General features: G+C 41.1%; 1 pseudogene; it reads right to left on the reverse strand.

The window, feature by feature from the left end:
- Positions 1–16,543: 16,543 nt before the first annotated feature.
- LOC101617519 lies at positions 16,544–16,954 on the reverse strand (annotated as a pseudogene).
- Between the last annotated feature and the right edge of the window lie 1,518 nt (positions 16,955–18,472).

An 18,472-nucleotide genomic window follows, 5' to 3' on the forward strand; every position in this document is an offset into this window, starting at 1 on the left:
ACGAGGATTGCTGTGAGTTCAAGGCCACCCTGAGACTCCATAGTGAATTCCGGGTCAGCCTGGACCAGAGTGAGACCCTACCTCAAAAAACCAAAAAAAAGTATTGGAAGCTTGACACATGACAGATGCCTGTAGTCCCAAATGCTTACTCTCAGGGCTGAGGCAGGAGGATCACCAGAGCTCAGGTGTTCAAGACAAGACTGAGCACTGTGGTGAGATGTCATCTCAAAAATCACATTGATATTACCCTTGACCTTTTTGCTTAATTAAGATCAGTGTCTGAGAATGGCCTTGCAGATTACTAGGTTAGTTCCACTGTCAGAGAGAACATGTATGCCATCCACCTCACAGAGCTTGGTCAGCTCAGCTGGCAGCTCATCCCACTTTCATAGGGCATGTTCCTGTTTAGGTCTTACCCTCAATATAAGTTCTCACTTAAGCCTTAGCAGGTCCCCTGAAACCTTCCAAAATCAATCCAAATCACATCTGGGATTATAGTCAATTCATGTACTACATTTAATTGAAAGTATCTATTCATTTCCCATTGCTGACTGGCATTGATTTCCTGAAAGACATCTAATTCTCCTGCCAACATATAGTTCAGTATTTCACCAGGCCATGTGCTTGATGCATCCCTGGTGAAGCAAACTATTCTGGCCTGGATTCTGCCATGTTTTGGGTAGACAAAATGTCTTTAAGTAAACTATAATCTATGGTTTACAAATAAGATGAGAATCACAAATGAAGAATTTATGACCATCCTCAGATTCAAAATTTGAACCTGACTCCATCATGGTTCTACTGTATCCAGCTCCCTGTTGATCAAATCCATCATTGCATATAATCCCTGCACTAAAGCTTTCCTCCTCCGTATTTACATATGCTTCGTTTTTATTTGAGAGAGAGAATTGGCAAGCCAGGGCCTCAGCCACTGTAATCCAACGACAAATGCTTGCGCTTCATAGTGGGCATGTGCCACCTTGCGCTTGCTTCGCCATTGTGCATCTGGCTTATGTGGGGTTTGGAGAGTCAAATATGGGTCATTAGGCTTTGCAGGTAAGAGCCTTAATAGCTAAGCCGTCTCTTCAGCCCTACATATGCTTCTATCTAAAGCAAAAGTATCAAGATAATTTAGAGGCTGTCTCTCACCTCTTGATAATCCACTTTCTCTGGGAATTACTTCAGCACGCATTAGGACATCAGACCTAGCCGATAGGTAAAAGAAAACTGGAACTAAGCTAACTGGTATGTTTTATCCTTCTGCTTATTTGGAATTAGGATTCAGAGATTATTTTAAATATTTTATTTTTATATATTTACTTGAGAGAGAAAGACAGCTGGAGAGAAAGAGAATGGGCACACCAAGGCCTCCTGCCACTGCAAAAAAAAAAAAAAATATTTCTAGGCACATGTGTCACCTTGTGCATCTGGTTTTACATAGATATTAGGGAATCAAACCTGGGTGCTTATGCTGTGCAGGTAAGTGCTTAGCCACTGAGCCATCTCTCCAGCTCTCATTTTAAATGGTTTATTTATTTATTTATCTCAGAGAGAGAGAAATGCAGAGAAAAGATTCAGAGATTACAAATCTGCCTGCATGTGGCCGTCTGTAGCATGTAAATTTAGAGATGCAAGTGAATGAAGTAACCATGCAGAGACATTTTCAGTAACTTTCTAGGTCTTGGTTACATTTTGTTCTGTAGACCCAATTTCTTGTTCTGCATATCTTTAGTAAGTTTTTCCTTTGGAGCTGAGGCTGAAGACTTTTGCCATTTGAAATCACTAATCAATTAATATTAGACATATGAGAGACCCTGTAAGATGGAGTTGAATTGAAATCTTTTGGTTCTTAGATTGACCAACGTCAAGCAGTGAAGCAAGCATGCACACATATTCTTAAATAAAATATAAATTGTTCTCTGATTATGGCCTTTTTAATTATCAATACTATATTTTTCCTCCACTGTATAAAACTCATTATAATTCTGACAAATGACATTTTAAATTCATTGAATAATACACACATGTTCCTAAATCCAAGTCCTAAGTTTTGAAAACCCACAAAGAATTTATTAACACACATATTTCATAGCCACTAGAAGCTATAACTTTAAGTATACCCATTAATGTATTCTTATTGTCATACATACATTTTCTATATGTATGAAAAAGAATGAGAAACCATTAAATGCCTAGATTCTTATTACCTAATTTGATTTATGGAAGACTCACCGAGTGTTTTGAATGAGGAGGCTAAGTAACTTTACCCTTGAAGTGTAGAAATGTATCTTTTTAATTTAATTTTATTTTTGAGTTTACCCTGAGTTATAGCCCAGACTGGCCTTGAACTCATGACAGTCCTCCTTAAAAGCATAAACCACCATGCCAGACTTGGAAAATTCTTATCTCCTAACTGCATTTTCATAAACTGTATTGAGTAGCTTATTCTGTAAGTATTGGGCCATTTAGCCACCCTTGTTGATCACACAGTAATTGTCCCATTAAGTTATAAGATTTTTTTCTTTTCAGATTTCATTTCTCATTTAAAGTATTTTGTTAATGCTCATTTAAATCTTATTTATTGGGATTAAAATTATCTCAGGCTTGGTTTTATGACCTGGAGGACCGGAAAGAAGAGCATTAAGAGTAATGTTGAGGACAGACAGACACAGCATGGCATCCTGTCCTCACCGAGGAACGCTTTCCACACAGCCACCCTCATGAGCATCTGAACTTGGCAGCAGCAGCACCGGGGTGCCTTCAGAGGACGTGGGGTGTTGGGGACAGCCTCTCTGAGCTAGATCGTCTCAGAGTGTGATGTCCTCTAGGTGGTATGTCCTGCCACCATCCCTGCTTGTTATCTGTCACCTTTCCTCTTGCCAGAGTTCCTGTGTCTAGTGGCTTCTTGCCACCTTTCCACAACTCTGCTGTATTTCTTTCCTCCCAGCAGCAGCCGAGGAAAACCAAAGTATTCCAAGGGAAACCATAGGTGTCAGCCTGGATTTTACAGCCTAATTTTGCATCTCATGCTAAATTAGTGAATGTTAGAGGTGGAATGATTCTCACGGAATAGAGACTTGGACTTTGGCATTACTCTGTCCATTCTTTTCAAGGCATTTGCACATACTGGAAATTGTGAGTGTGTGCGTGCGTGCGTGCGTGCGTGCGTGTGTGTGTGTGTGTGTGTGTGTTTTGGATGTTTGACCAGTGTAAGCAGTACGTTAGTAGAAGTGAAACTCTACTGTCCCAATTTCTTCTACCTTTTCTTGATGCCCCTCTCCAGTTTACGTCGCACACAGCTTTCCTTTCAGGGAGATGCAACCTTAGACTGTGTTTTCTATGGTAAAATATGAATGGAAATGATTTGTACAATTTCCAACTGTTTCCTAATAGAAATTGCTAGTTCTGCCCTTCATCTTCCCCCACTTTCTCATACACTGGAGGGCAGACAGCAGAGAGCCTTGGCCGTACAGAAAAGGGCAGCTGTCTAGGGATTCATATTCTTTCTGGGACTCACATATTCACATTTCCCACACTGGTAAGAAGGTTTTCATAAAAAGAAAAAAAAAATTCTCATTTCATTTGAGCAACTTTGATTTGAAGTCCTTTTAGAACAAAACTTTACCATAGAAATCATAAGAAATTCCCAATTGCTTAAAGAAAGAATAGCCTAAAAATGAATTCATATGCTATGCAACAATGTCAAAAATAAATAACTAATACTAGAAATGGAGAGGTAAATTATATTTATTTTCAGAAAACATAATTGTGAATGTAGACAATCCCAATGAATCTATGAAAAACTAATGAATGAGGGGGATAGAGGAGAGGAATTAAGATGTTATGAATTAAAATTAAAGATGTTATGAATCAGTCATATGGAAACTTATTTATTCATTAGCCAAATAATATATATGTAAAAAATACAGAATTTGGGCAGAAGTACCCTGGGGGGATAGATAATATTGTGCCCAGAAGTCACAAATTATAACAAGAACATTTCAGTGCCAGGGGTGATACCTTCCAATGAGTGCTTAATCAGGGAGGCCCCTGATTCCCCCAAAACATTACAAGCTATTGCCAAGACCCGTGGATTCCCACCAGAACTAGATGGTAAGACCCTATTGCTGAAGACTCCATTTGCTTAGGCAGGTCACTGAGAAATCTTGCTAGAGGTGAGCTGGAAGCCTCCTCCCTGTTCACTAGCTGTCAGGATGCTGGAAAGAGCTATGCAACCTGTTGTGGGAGAAAAATCATCAATGGTTTTAACCGGTAGTGGGCCCTGCAAGCTTTCTGAATGGACAGGCAGGCCAAATGTACCAACTGGTGAAATCATGGCATGTCTGTTTTGGGAAAAACTAACTGTTCTCTGATTGGGTTTGAGGCCAGTCCTGGGAGGAATTCATGTCTGGTACTGAAAACCGAATCAAAAGCTTATGGCTTGGGAGGCCACAAGCCCTAGGGAGGAAATTACTACTTTTATCTGGCAAAATGGATATATTATTCCCAACAAACTACTCTCTAAATACTTACCTTTATGCCCACATATTAATGATTCCTTTTCTTTTCAGATGGCACTGACCACTGAGGAGACTAAAAACTCATCAACATGCTGAGAAAAATTGACAGTTGTGTGTTTAGCACTAAGTGAGACATCTCTATCACACCCTGCAAGGCTCAAGGACCATTGCTAAAGAGATGGGGGAAAGATATAAGAGCCAAAAAAAAAAAAAAAAAAAAAAAAAAAAAAAAAAAAAAAAAGGACATAAGATCCAAAGGAAGGGAGGAGTACTTTGCAACACTGTCTTCCAGACACAAAGCGATCATGACATTCATGACCTCACAGTGGCTGACACTACCTACACAAGACCTGCATATTGGGAGGGAAAATACAATGACATCAAAACAGAAGGGAGACTAGTTGGAAAGAAGAAAGGATTCAGTGGAGAGGGAATAAGAGAGCAGGAAAAGGGAGGATGGCAGGAAGGAATTATGAGCATGGTATATTGTCTTAGATATAGGGTTATGTGTTTAGTTAATTTAAAAACCTAATGAATGAATATAGCAAATATCACAAGATATAAGGCCAGTAGAAAAATCCATGTTAAGATCATTTTAATAAATTAACTTAGGTATGAATTAATAAAAACTAGCATATTGGGCTGGAGAGATTGCCTAGTGGTTAAGGTGCTTGCCTGCAGAGCCAAAGGACCAAGGTTTGATTTCCCAGGATCCATATAAGCCAGATGCACAAGGTGGCACATGCATCTGCAGTTTGTTTGCAGTGGCTGAAGGCTCTGGGTTATGCATTCTCTCTCTCTCTCTCAAAAAAGAAAGAAACAAAGAAAGAAAGAAGAAAAAGAAAAAAAAATCACATTTTCAAACAATTATTCATTCATTGAATTCATTTATTTGTTTTATTTATATGCATATGGTGTGTGTGTGTGTGTGTGCGCACTTGCGCACAGGTACAGGCACACGCACACACATGCATGCATGCATGCTTTGAGACAGGACCTTATTATTTAGAGCAGGCTGACTTAGACTTCACTGTGTAGCTCAGGCTGGTCTCAAATTTACAGGGATCCTTTCTTTGCCTAAGCATCCTATGTATTAAATTAGAGGTATGAGCCACTGCCCCAAATTCATCTGTTTTTGTTGAGCAATCATCAACTAGTGCTTACTATATTCTAGCCCTATACTAATTGCTGGAAATACATGGATATGCAAGAGAAAAATCACTGATTTCTTGGACAAAGCCAGAAACCAAGTACTTAAACAAATAGTTCAAATATTGTGTGGACTGAGAAGGTAGCATGCTAAACAACTGGAGTTGGGCTTTGATGCAGGTCAGATCATTGTCCAGATTTCAGCCACAAAATTCAGTTCAATACAGTTCTGTGACTTGTTTAGGTCTTAATTTCCTAATCTTGGTGTAAAGGAGTAGCAATAATTCATATTGCTACTCAGCATTGTGACATGAAAGCCAAAAGAATTTTACCCACATTGTAGCACGCAGCTCAGAGAATTATAGTGAACATTTGTAGCATGGGCTCAGTATATTATGGTTGTGTTATCAGTATTACTCTAGAGCTGCATAAGCACTGCTATGAAAGCATCGTTGAAGAGGTTCGAATTCTGAGGATTTCTTCAGATATAGTGGCATAGGGCCAGGAGTCTGGAGGCTCCGTGTTTACTAACAAAGTCAGTAGCCAAAGGTCATGATCATAGGAAAAATTATACAACTCCCGCTTCCATTCTTCTTACCTATTTGGTATTTGGTTCTTAATAATCTGCCTTCTTCCTCCATGAAACAAAACTTTGGAAGATTAAAAACAAATGACTTTATAAGCATGGCTGTATAGACTTGTCCTAATAGACTGGCTATTTCAGTAATGTAACAATGATGGAAAGCATGTGTTGAGTATTTATTTTGCTATCTGGCAGAAATATATGACTTTATTGAGCTTCCCAGTGAACTTATAGTATCATTATTATTATTGTCACTATAATCCCCATTTAACTTCAGCTGAGGCACAGAAAGGGTAAATATCTTACTCAAGGTCACAAAGCTAGAAAGCCAGTAAATGGTAGGTTTTTTTTTTTTTTTTTTTTTTTTTTTGAGGTAGGGTCTCACACTGACCAGGAATTTACTCTGTAGTCTCGGTGTGGCCTTGAACTCATGGCAATTATCCTACCTCTGCCTCCTGAGTGCTGGGATTAAAGGTGAGTGCCACCACGATAGGCTTAATGGTAGGTATTTGAACCCAGATCTGTCTGACTCCAAAGCTCATTGCTTTAACCATTTCTATTACCTATATGTTGTAAAATGGGATTTTAACCATCTTCTTGTGGTTCTGCATAACTATATTTGTATATTTTTAATGTTTTAAATTCTATTTACTTAAGAGAAAGAAAGAGAGAGAGAGAGAGAGAGAATGGGTAAACCAGGGCTTCTAGCCACTGCAAAGTCCAAAAGCATGCACCACTATGTGCATCCAGCTTTACATGGGTACTGGGGAATTAAACCTGGGTACTTAGGTTTCACAGGCAAGCACCTTAACCACTAAGCCATCTCTCCACCCCTGTATTTATGTCTTGACAGTGAATCTCACTCCTCCATGTCCCTCTTTCCCACTATGTTGTAAGCTTCTAAGGCTCCAGGATGATTGATTACCTCTTGTTCATCTTCTAGCATCTTCACAGCCTGAGAGCTTTCTCCTTATAGTAGCTAGCATGGCATTGCAGAGTTGATTTTGAGTTAAACCTGTTGGCTGTCTTTTTCTAATGGGCACTCTGCTATCAAACCTCTGTGCTCGAATCTACTCCTTATAGTATTGTCATTGTAGTCCACATCACGTGGGTGCCAGATGTCAAGGAGACATGCTCTGTGACATCTCAGACAAAAACATTACAAAGTGATTTCCCCATAGCCATGAGTAATCACCACAGAACTACTTAAGTGAGTGAAAGTAAATTGGGGCTCTGTAACTCAGGGTGACAAATACTTGAGAGCTGGGAAATGCAAAGAGTGGGTGCAAATCGGGTGTGGCTGAAGACCACAGATAGGTGGGACGGGAGGAGAGTCTCTCAAGGGACAGTCACTGAGTCACTCTGAGGCAAGAATGCCAGGCTTTTGAAAGATATTGAGAATAATACTGCTTTGGATGATTGTACAGTATTGCATAATAATTACCTTCACAACTCTGTCTTGTAGCAGTAGAAAACATAAAAAAATAGGGCATTTGTAATAAATTGCTTTCATGGAGATTTTTTTCCCCCTTGTTTTATTGAGGCAGGTGTCTTGCTCGGGCCCAGGCTGACCTGGAATTCACTATGTATTCTCAGGCTGGCCTCTAATTCACATCAATCCTCCTACCTCTGCATCCTGAGTGCTGGGATTAAAGGTGTGCACCACCATGCCTGGCTGAAGCTTTTATTTTTTTAAACCAAAATAAAAATTAAAAAAAAAAACTTAATACAGATGATCTAAACAGAATCATGTCCTCTCTTTGACTCTATTTACTTATTCCTTGTGAAACTAAACTTCATAGTACCTCTACATAGCCAGTGGCTCAATAAATGAACTTTATAAATAAACATTACCACTAAGGTTAGCACTTTCTTTCCCTGTCCTTTAGTTGGGAGGAAGCTTGTGAACTGGCAAGCCAATGCATTTCTTGTGTATGACATTTAGGCTCAAATTTGAGGAGTAGAAAGCAGAGATGGGTTAAGTGGTTATCTATCCTTTTATTTGAACTCTGTTCTATCTGCAAAGAAAGCATTTATAGCAGGGATACTGATGACGGCTAGGTACTTGCTTTCTACTAATTCTCCTTGATGCAGCATGTGACAGGCTATGCTCTCTCTAGGGGAAAACTCAAGATTACAACGGTGTCTTCAGGAATTCTATTCCAGCTAAACCTGGTGGCCCAGGACTGTATCCAGCTACTCAGAAAGCTGAGACAGGAAGACCACACATTCAAGGCCTGCCTGGGCAGCTTGGTTAGAGTTTGTCTCAGAATAACTGATTAAGAAAGGAAGGACTCGTGGTATAGTTCAGTGATAGAGTGCTTATATAGCAAGCTATAGGCCCTGGTTCCAATTCCCAGGTCCGAGGTTTTGGCTGGGTAGAATCCTATTGCTATTCTGATCAACATTCTTACTAACCATAAACATGTGTTGAGTATCAGCTAGGAACCAGGTATTTTTCATGATCAAAGAAAAATAAGCATAAATTTAAACAAAATAAGACAAAACACCAGGTCTTATTATTATTATCTTGTTACAAATAAGAAACCGAGCACCAAGCTTTCCCACCTATGAAAATGTCAGGAAGACGATTCCATCTTACATTTGTCTGAAAAGAAGCAGATTTCTGTCAATATTACATTGTAAGTTCTCACACTGAGTCACTAGAATGTACCATGAAGTTTTGGGAATTTTTAACCTTTTTATCATTTTTTTTTTTTCAATTTTAAAGGTAGATCTAGGGGCTGAGAGATCACTCAGTTGGCAGTGTTTGCTTTGTAAGTGACTGTAGTCAGTCCCCAGAGTCCACACACAACAAGCCAGGCATGGTGGTGCCCACCTGCAGTCCTGCGTGGAAACACTGGGGTTCCAGCCAGTCCCATTCACTTGGAGAACTCCAGATCAGTCAGTCACTGTCTCAAAAGAGAAAAAAAAAAAAAAGGGTGGTGCTTGAAGAATGACACCGAGGTTGTCCTCTGGCCATCACGCACACCTGCACACACAAGCACAGCAAAAGGCCGGCGGGGCTTCCTCCTGGTACAAACACTGGCGTGATGAGCTCCACAGACAGGGCAAGTACCTGCCAGCCTCTCCTTTCCCTTGTTATGTAATTCTCAACAAAAGAGGAACACTCATTCATAGTTTTACCACGCTAATGTAACTATTTACATTTTTACAGATTCTCTTCGAAATTTGATCCGTATGCAATTAAAATTTCATAACTACATCCAAGAATAATGGCAACTTACATTTTCAAAGTGAGAGATTTAGAGCCAGGGGTAGTGAGGCATGCCTATAATCCCAACACACAGGAGGCTGAAGCAGGACACTAGCCTTGAGCTTGAGGTCAGCTTGGACTGCATAGTTAGTTCCAGACCAGCCTGGGCTACAGAATGAGATCCTGTGTCCAATAACCAAAGAATAAATAATAATTGAATTAATAAAATTAAGATTTAATTTCATCAAACTAATTTTCTGTTGTAAGAATCTTTTTCAATATTTTGTAATAAAAATGTGCACTTCATATTTTTATTAAACTACAAAAAGCTTGGAGGCTGTATGTTGAAAGTATAGGGCTAAGTTACATGTTGCTGTCTTTTGGGAGGATAAAAGAGGTAATAAAAAATACCTTGCATTTCAATTTGATGAATTTTGTTTTTACTTGTTTTTACTAGTGGGTGTTTTTACTTTTGCACGTGTGTGTGTGCACATGTGCAGATGGGGGCCATAGGTCAACATTGGGGATCTTTTTCAATAGTTTTCCACTTATTCTTTGAGGCAAGGTCTCCTGCTGAAATTGGAGCTCCTACTGGTTTGGGCCAGGGATTCCTGGTCTCTGCCCCCCCCCCCCCAGTGCTAGGGTTACTACACCCAACGTCTTCCCATGGGTTCTGGGAATCCAAACTCTGGTCCTCATTCTTGTGCAGCAAGTGTTCTACCAGAACTTGACTTCATAAATTTAAACTCTAAGTCCCAAAGAAAAGTTTGATATTGCATAGCTCACAACTAACTGTTCACCTCAGCCTTTTGCAAACTGCATTATGGGCACTCTTCATGGCAGTATATGATTCTGTGTGTTTCAATGAGACAGCCTCTCTTTCTCCTGAGTTCTAGAGACCCCATGGCCCTGTAAATCACACATGGTAGGTATATTGTCCTAACTCTGATCAATCAAAAAATGAGCTATGTATTTTTAAAAAATAAATATTTCTTTATTTAATTGAGAGAGAGAAGAAGGAAAGAAAGAGGGAAAGAGAGAAAGGGATCATGCATTCCAGGACCTCCTACCTCTGCAAGGGAACTCTAGACTCCATGCACATTTGCTACTTTGTACATCTGGCTTTACATGGGTACTGGGGAATTGAACTCTAGCTGTCAGGTTTTGCAAGAAAGACTCTTTAACTGCTGAGCCATCTCTCCACCCCAACTATGTATTTAAAAAAAAATTTTATTGACAACTTTCATAAACAATATCCCATGGAAATTCCTTTCTTCCCCCTACTTTCCCCTTTGAAACTCCACTCTCCATCCTGTCTCCCCCCAATCTCAATCAGTCTTGCTTTTATTTTGATGTCATGATTGTTTCCTCCTCTTATGATGGTCTTGTGTAGGTAGTGTCAGGCACTGTGAGGTCATGGATATCCAGGCCATTTTGTGTCTGGAGGAGCAAGTTGTAAGAAGTCCTACCCTTCCTTTGGCTCTTACATTCTTTCTGCCACCTCTTCCACAATGGACCCTGAGCCTTGGAAGGTGTGACAGAGATGTTTCAGTGCTGAGCACTCTTCTGTCACTTCTTCTGAGCACCATGGTGCCTTCTGAGTTATCCTAAGGTCATCTGAAAAGAGAAGGTTCTCTAACCAAAAGTGAAAATAGCATTAATATATGGGTATGAACATTAAGAGAAGTGCTTACTGGGCAATTTGGTGAGCATAGTATTTACATTCAGCCAGATACCAGCAGACATTACACTCTTAGGGCTTATGATTACCCCTGTTGTAGGTTTTCAGTATCAGGGATGTGTTTCCTCCCATGGAGCATGCCTCTAGTCAAATTAGAGGGCAGTTGATTTCCCCCTTAACAGACGTTCCACTATTACACCTGTTGGTTCATTTGGCTTGGCTGGCCAAATATAGGCTTGCAGTGTCCACTGTTGATTGTTTTCACTTGCGATTTCTCTCTCTCCCATTGAACTGCATGCAGTGTGGCTTTTCCAGCTTTCTGTCAACTGGTCTACATGGAGGAGGTTTTAAGCTCAGCTCCAGCAGGATTTCTCAATGACCTTGCAGCCCAAGTATGTGGACTCTTCAGCAAGAGGATCTTACCATTTATTCCTGGTGGGAAACCAAGGGCCTTGGCCATGGCCTATAATGTTTTGGGGATATCAGGGACCTCTCTGACCAATAACTCACTGGAAGGTATCCCGTCCCTGTCACTGAAAATTTTCTAGTAACAATCTATAGCTCCTGAGTGGTCTATTGTCCGAAAAAGTAGGTTTCCATATTCCTTATTTATATCCCCTTATATATTGATTAGCCCTGTTTCCACCTTTCCTTTTCTCTCTCTTCCCCTGACCTCCCTTAGGCCTTTTGTTTTTGTTTTTGTTTTTTTGAGGTAGGGTCTTACTCTGGTCCAGGCTGGCCTGGAATTAACTCTGTAGTCTCAGGGTGGCCTTGAACTCACAGCGATCCTCCTACCTCTGCCTCCCGAGTGCTGGGATTAAAGGTGTGTGCCACCATGCCCGGCTTTCATGTAGGCCTTTTTACCCCCATTAATCTGTTCTTCTACTTACATATATACAATACCATCCTATTAAGTCCCCCCTCCCTCCCTTTCTATTCCCTTTATATCTCTTTTTTTGCTTACTGACTTCTGCTACTGACTTTATTCCTACTTGCATAGAAGTCCAATCGTTTGTCCAGCTATACATTTTTAAAAAGAAATATAAATCATATGCATGCCTTTACAATTGGAATAAGTATCATTGTTATATTCTAAGGGTTAATCTTCCTATTTTATCATTACAATTCTTTTCTTAAAATTTATTTATAGTACTGGAGATTGAACCCAGGACCTCACATGTACTAGAGAAAGCACTCTATCACTGAGCTATTATACCCTCAGTGGTCAATTATTATTTTGATGATGGAATGGTATTTTAAGCTTTACTAAGCATTACTGACTTCCATAAGTTGTTTCATCTATTTTTGATGATAATGCTGAAACAAACTTCTTTTTAATGGAGATAGTATTGAATTTCACCTATAAAATAAATTAGTGGGAATCAATCTTTTATTCTTAATGAGTATTATTAAGTTTTTTTGTTTAGAATGCAAATTCCTTATCAAATGCAAAGAAATTCTCTCATATAAGTTTGTTTCCATAGTAAATGACAGAGGATGTGGAAGAAAGGCATGTTTGATAAAATACCAGGCTGAATTTAATGAAGTAATAGGGCCACACTCATACAATCATCAAAATTCTATTTTTAATTTTTTTCTTTGGATGGTGGAAGTGGGTCATATGTATATACAGACTCCTTCATGGTTTTTCCCTCTGACAGCATGTGTCTGTAGGGGGAAGACCTGACTGGTGACTGTGACCTCGGTAGGTCTTAGAATCTAGGAAGTTAAGGAAACCAATGACTTCTGAAAAGATTTTCCATGGAAGGTTCCAGAGCTCAGAAGAGCTAATGTCAGCTTTCCAGAATACTGTAATGAGCAACTGTGCTCTGCTTTGTCTCTTGATTTCCTTACCTTAAAGCATGTTGCTGAAGATTTGACTGAACACACACATGTAAAAGGTCAAGATTAAGGCAAATAACCAGAAATTAATTTTCTTACTGCTACCTTTAATCTCTTCTATGTTCCTTATAAAAGAGGAATGTGGGGGATTTAAGGAGAAACTAAATGAAAGGCCAAAAAAGATAAGTCCTGAAGTAAATAAATGGCATAGTCTTGCACAAAACTATCTTTCATGCCTAGTAGACAGCAGGTAGGAAGATCAGAGAGGAGAAAGAATAATTTATACAAATTCCAGTAAGACTAAAATTGGGATTTTCTAAGCCTTCTGGGAAACCAATTGAAATAATGGAACTAGAATTTAAAATTCACACAGAAGGTAAAGAAAATATGCATTATAGTATAATAATCTGGAAAAAATTATTTTTTTAATTACCAACACACTTTATACCCCCATTTTGCCTTCCAGAGTAAGATTGATTATACGGGAACATTTTTTAAGGCCAAAGGTAGGTGGAGACAGAGGATGTGAATGGTAGGTTTTGGAAGGAGGAAGTAAGGACTTCGGGTAGAATTCAGAGAAACAGCACCGACTCACTGAAGTCAGAGCTGTTTTCCCCACTCTATTCCTTGCAAAGTTCTTCAGCAAATCCCACAATGTTCACAAGAGCTTTTCATATCAATGAATTTATTATGGTGATTATGAAGATTAAAAGTGGTTTCATTTCGGTTTATACATATAGGGTCATGGTTAGCATTGGGCCAAGTCAGAAGCAATATATGGGTGTGGGCAGCATAGTTTACTTTTTAAAAGTAATGGCAAATGCTATTATATCTCACTTTAAATGTCACATGTAAAATACTGGGGAGAACAGCCTCATCAGAACAGAGAGGCCTGGGAAGCAGGGGTACAGGCTACCAGTGTAAGTAGAGCCCAGTCAAGTATGTGAGAAACACCTCTGATGTGGAAGGCTGATGTGGAGGACAGTAAACTGCTGCCTGGTGCAGTCCTAGCTGGGTGGACCCTTGGTCTGATCCCTTAAGATAACCCTAAAATCTGGGTTGAGGTAGGTAAGGGCTAGAGAGAGCAATCTGAGTTTCTGTTTACATTTACTTTATCATTAAGCGAAACAAGATTTTCTAAACACAGAATTCTAACGAGTGAAAATTTTAAGATAGAGAAGACTGGTTTAAAGTGAAAAGAAGGTGGGAGTGGTTGGTTATTTTTCATGGATTATGGCCAGTTCCTTCTTTTTCGTTGGTGATTCTTATAAGTGATGCACAGTTATAGACTGGAATAATGTCTGCTGGACAAAGTGACTCACTGAAGGGATGATGGGAAATTGGTCAACAAACTACAGCAGCTTTTGGGTAACAGGAGGTCATTTTATATCTCCTGGCCTGAGCTACTCTCCCTCTCCCTGCACTCCTAGAATTTACCTGGGCACCCCTGTTCTGCTTTATTGCATCAGGGAAAGCTGGGCTCCGTTCTGACTTTTAAAAGTCTCTTACAGGAAGCAAACCTATGAATCAAAGCCTCAGCCGAGTGACCTAATTGCTAGTCTGGGCGGGCTGCCCCTGGCAACCCGAACCAAAGCCCTCTCCCCTGCAGATCTTCTTTCCGAAGTTGTGAGCGCTAATTATTTGCAGCTGTTGCTGCTCTTGCCGGGACAACCTGGTTTGCTCGCACTGGGAACCTGGCTGACCTCCCAGCTTATCTGGAGTGACTGACCAACTCCTGTGAAAATCAAAAACCCGTCGATATGGAGATTATAGCAGGAGAGTCCTAAGAGAAATCTCAGTCACATCTCAGTGGAAATGTATATTTCTGCTTAAAATAAGCTAACTGCAGAACTGTTTTAGAATGTCCCCAGTAGGGAATTCTAGGACATGATGAAAACTAATGATCCTCGAGGGAGCACCAAGGACGGGAAGACTGACTCAGCACTGCGGGGCTTGCACGGAGGAAGGACCCGGCGCCCGGGAAGGCAGGTCGGAGGCGAGGCACAGCCCAGCCCTTCCAGAGTCCGGGAACGAAGGCAGTGAGCGGAAAGGTCCACCTAGGACCCTCCTCGGAAGAGGATAAGGGACAAAACGGAGCGAGAAAGAAGTGCCCACCGAGATGTAGAGCACCACAGAGGGAGCATCATCTGGGGCACATTCAGCCAGACGCCAGGGAAGGGCCTCCTTCAAGCTAGAAAAGGCTTTTTAGAGTGCGGTGTCAAGGGCTGGAGAGATGGCTTAGCGGTTAAGCGCTTGCCTGAGAAGCCTAAGGACCCCGGTTGGAGGCTTGATTCCCCACGACCCACGTTAGCCAGATGCACAAGGGCGGGCACGCATCTGGAATTCATTTGCAGTGGCTGGAGGCCCTGGCGTGCTCATTCTCTCTCTATATATATCTGCCTTTTTCTCTGTGTCTGTCACTCTCAAATAAATAAATAAACAAAATAATAATTAAAAAAAAAAGTAAGGGCATTTGCCGCCATGGCCAGTTTAGAGTTTTTTTTTTTTTTTAAAGTGCGGTGCCAAGATAGACAATGACAGTCTTTCAGGAAGCAGGTAGAGTGGGGAAATCACTCTTAATCGGTTCTCCGTAGGGAATTAGCTAAGAATATCGTGAAACAATGATGCGGAGGGAATTTTACATTGCTTTTCAAGCTAATTTACATTCAATCAGCTACGCCATATGAAGCCGAGAGGCACAGTGCCAGCTCACCCTGACTGTGTGTTAGCCAGCACAGGGCCGGGAAGGGGCTGTTCTCTCTGTCGCATCAGATCCCGCTGGAGTTTCCTAATCGTGCCGACTGTTGGATCTACTATGTTCTTCCCTTAAGAGAACCTGCTCTCTTTCCCATCAACCAACCATCTGAGGCTCTAATCCCTACCAGAGCTAACCTAGCAAAGGCTGGTCTATCAATCCTAACAAAAGGAATGAGTAAATACAACAATGTGACTGGCAAAAGCCTAAGTGTTACCTCCCTCCATCAATAAAAATCACCAAGTCCCATTGGAAATGTCTCACTAAAAAGTCAAATAATTGTACAGTATTGAATCTTTATTTCTTTTTTTTGGGGGGGGGAATTCACATCAGCTGCTTTATTGACAGGTTTATGAATGACAGCTGTCCCCATACCAGCCCATACCTCTTCTATAAAAGCAAATGAACAGAAAATGGGACTCTGGTTAGTATTGGGGAGCTAGCTGCTTGCCAAGCCCTAGATCAGGGGAATGGTGGCCTTGATTCTCAGGCCACAAGAGGTCAGGAAGGAGGGCTATGAGTCCAGTTCCCAAGGGCAAGTTGCTTGAGAGGTGGCTGAGGAGGCTGGAGAAGTTCTGCAGCTACCCCTTGCTTGCAACATCAAGAAACTCTTTGCAGAGGTACCAGAACCTCAAAGCTTGGAAGCAGAGGCTGGAGAAGGGTGCAATTCAAAAGCTTCTGGAGTCAAGTGAAGCAGGAGAAGCTCATTTAAGGGTGCCCTACCTAGTCAGACACAGCCACCCTTCATGTCCATGCCTCTGAGCACACAGTCATGGCCACTCCCACAGCCACACACACTTCCATTCCAAACACACACAGAGGGCTGTCATAGCCCTGGACCCACACCCTGGACCCCTTGGAATGTCTCTGGATTGGGACCCAGCAGTTGGGTCCATAGCAGGCAGGGATGCCAAGGGGGTGGGTCCTCTGCATTGCTACTGATTGGCTGCCTCACAGGCATCTATCCAATCGCTGTACACATCCACTGGTTCTGATAGATATGTGATTGGGGTCTGGAATTCCTCGAGGCACACGGTACAAGAGATGACTCCGGTATTGCGAGCACGGTCCATTTTCACATCACAAGACTTCTCATGGTTGCAGAAGGGGCAGTGAACTGTGTCTCCAGGGTGCCTGTCATCTTCTTCTTGGGAGGTGGCTTCCGTTTGGACTTTCTACCGCCCATGGCTGCAGGTGCATGAACCAGCAGTGGATCCGCGCCACCGCCGAGGCCGCGTTCACCTAGGGGACACTCTGAATCTTTATTTCAAGGCTGCCACAAGGAAAAAGCTCTCTGAGAAAGCCTGTTAATGATTTATATGTTGGAACAAAAACACTATGAGAGAAGAGAGTGTATACTCTAATTAATGGACAAGGTATGAAAATAAAAGACTATATCATAAAATGGTAAGACACTTTGAGGGTCCAAAGGTTATAGGTTATTAGATTGTTCCCAGGGCAGATCCAAAAGGGACTTTTTCTTGTAACATTTAATTTTATTTGAGAGAGAGGAAGAGGGAGAGAGAGAATGTGCCCACTAGGGCATCTAGCCACTACAAATGAACTCCAGACACATGCTCCCCCTTGTGCATCTGGCTTATGTGGGTCCTGGAGAATCAAACCGGGATCCTTTGGCTTTGCAAGCTAGCACTTTAACTGCTGAGCCATCTCTCCAGCCCTCTTGTATCTTTTTATTAACAACTTCCATGCATATACACAATGTACCTGATCATAATTCCCTCCCACATCCCTCCTTTTCCCCTCTCCTGTATCTCCCCTATACTGAACCCCTTCTTCCTTCCAACCAAAAGGCACTCTTAAACTCTTTAAATTCTATCAAACAGAGTTCTGATTTTCTTTTCAAGGCAGGGTTTCACTCTAGCCCAGGCTGACCTTGAAATAACTTCAGGCTGGCCTGCTGCCCACAGTGATCTGCCTAACTCAGCCTCCAGTGTTGGAACTAAAGGCATGGGTCACAGTGACAACCTGGTTTTTTTCAAAAGGAGCAGTTGATCATATCAGATTATAAACTTCTGCCTCAACTCAGGGCTGGAACCGTTATATTTTCTTTATGTAACCTGAGTATTATTTTTTAGTTTTCCTTCATTTGCATCTTTAGATAGTAACAAAAGTTTAATTAAAATAAAAGGAAACTATATTTCAAAGAAGTATAGAAACTTGGGCTGGAGAGACGGCTTAGCAGCTTAACGGCTTGCTTGCCTGCGAAGTGTAAAGACTCATGTTCAACTCTCCAGGTTCCACGTAAGCAAGATGCACAGGGATGCAAGCTTGCAAGATTGCACCTCTCCAGTCCATCAAATTTCTGAAGCTCAAGTCCTTCAATATATTTTCATAAAAACATAATTATTTGTACATACAGCATTTTAAAAACATTTCACTTTATGTATTTGTGTGTGCACATGCGCATGCACTGCTGCTGCAAATGAATACCAGACACTTTGTGTCTAGCTATTTATGTGGGTGCTGGGGAACTGAACCCAGGCCAGCAGGCTTAGCAAACTTGTCCCTTTAGATGCTAATCACTTCCCTAGCTCCCTACATATATTTTTATGTCTGTTAATGTTTGTGACTGTCTCAGGAAGTAGGAGAGTATTTTTTTAATTCTTTCTGCCAACTCGGTGGTTCTCCTCTTCGTTCTTCAGAGCCTTCCCAAATATTTTATGACAGTGATTATTTTCTCACAAATCATTATTTTACAGTATGC

The sequence above is a fragment of the Jaculus jaculus genome, chromosome 1 (assembly GCF_020740685.1).
Source record: "Jaculus jaculus isolate mJacJac1 chromosome 1, mJacJac1.mat.Y.cur, whole genome shotgun sequence".
NCBI lineage: Eukaryota > Metazoa > Chordata > Mammalia > Rodentia > Dipodidae > Jaculus > Jaculus jaculus.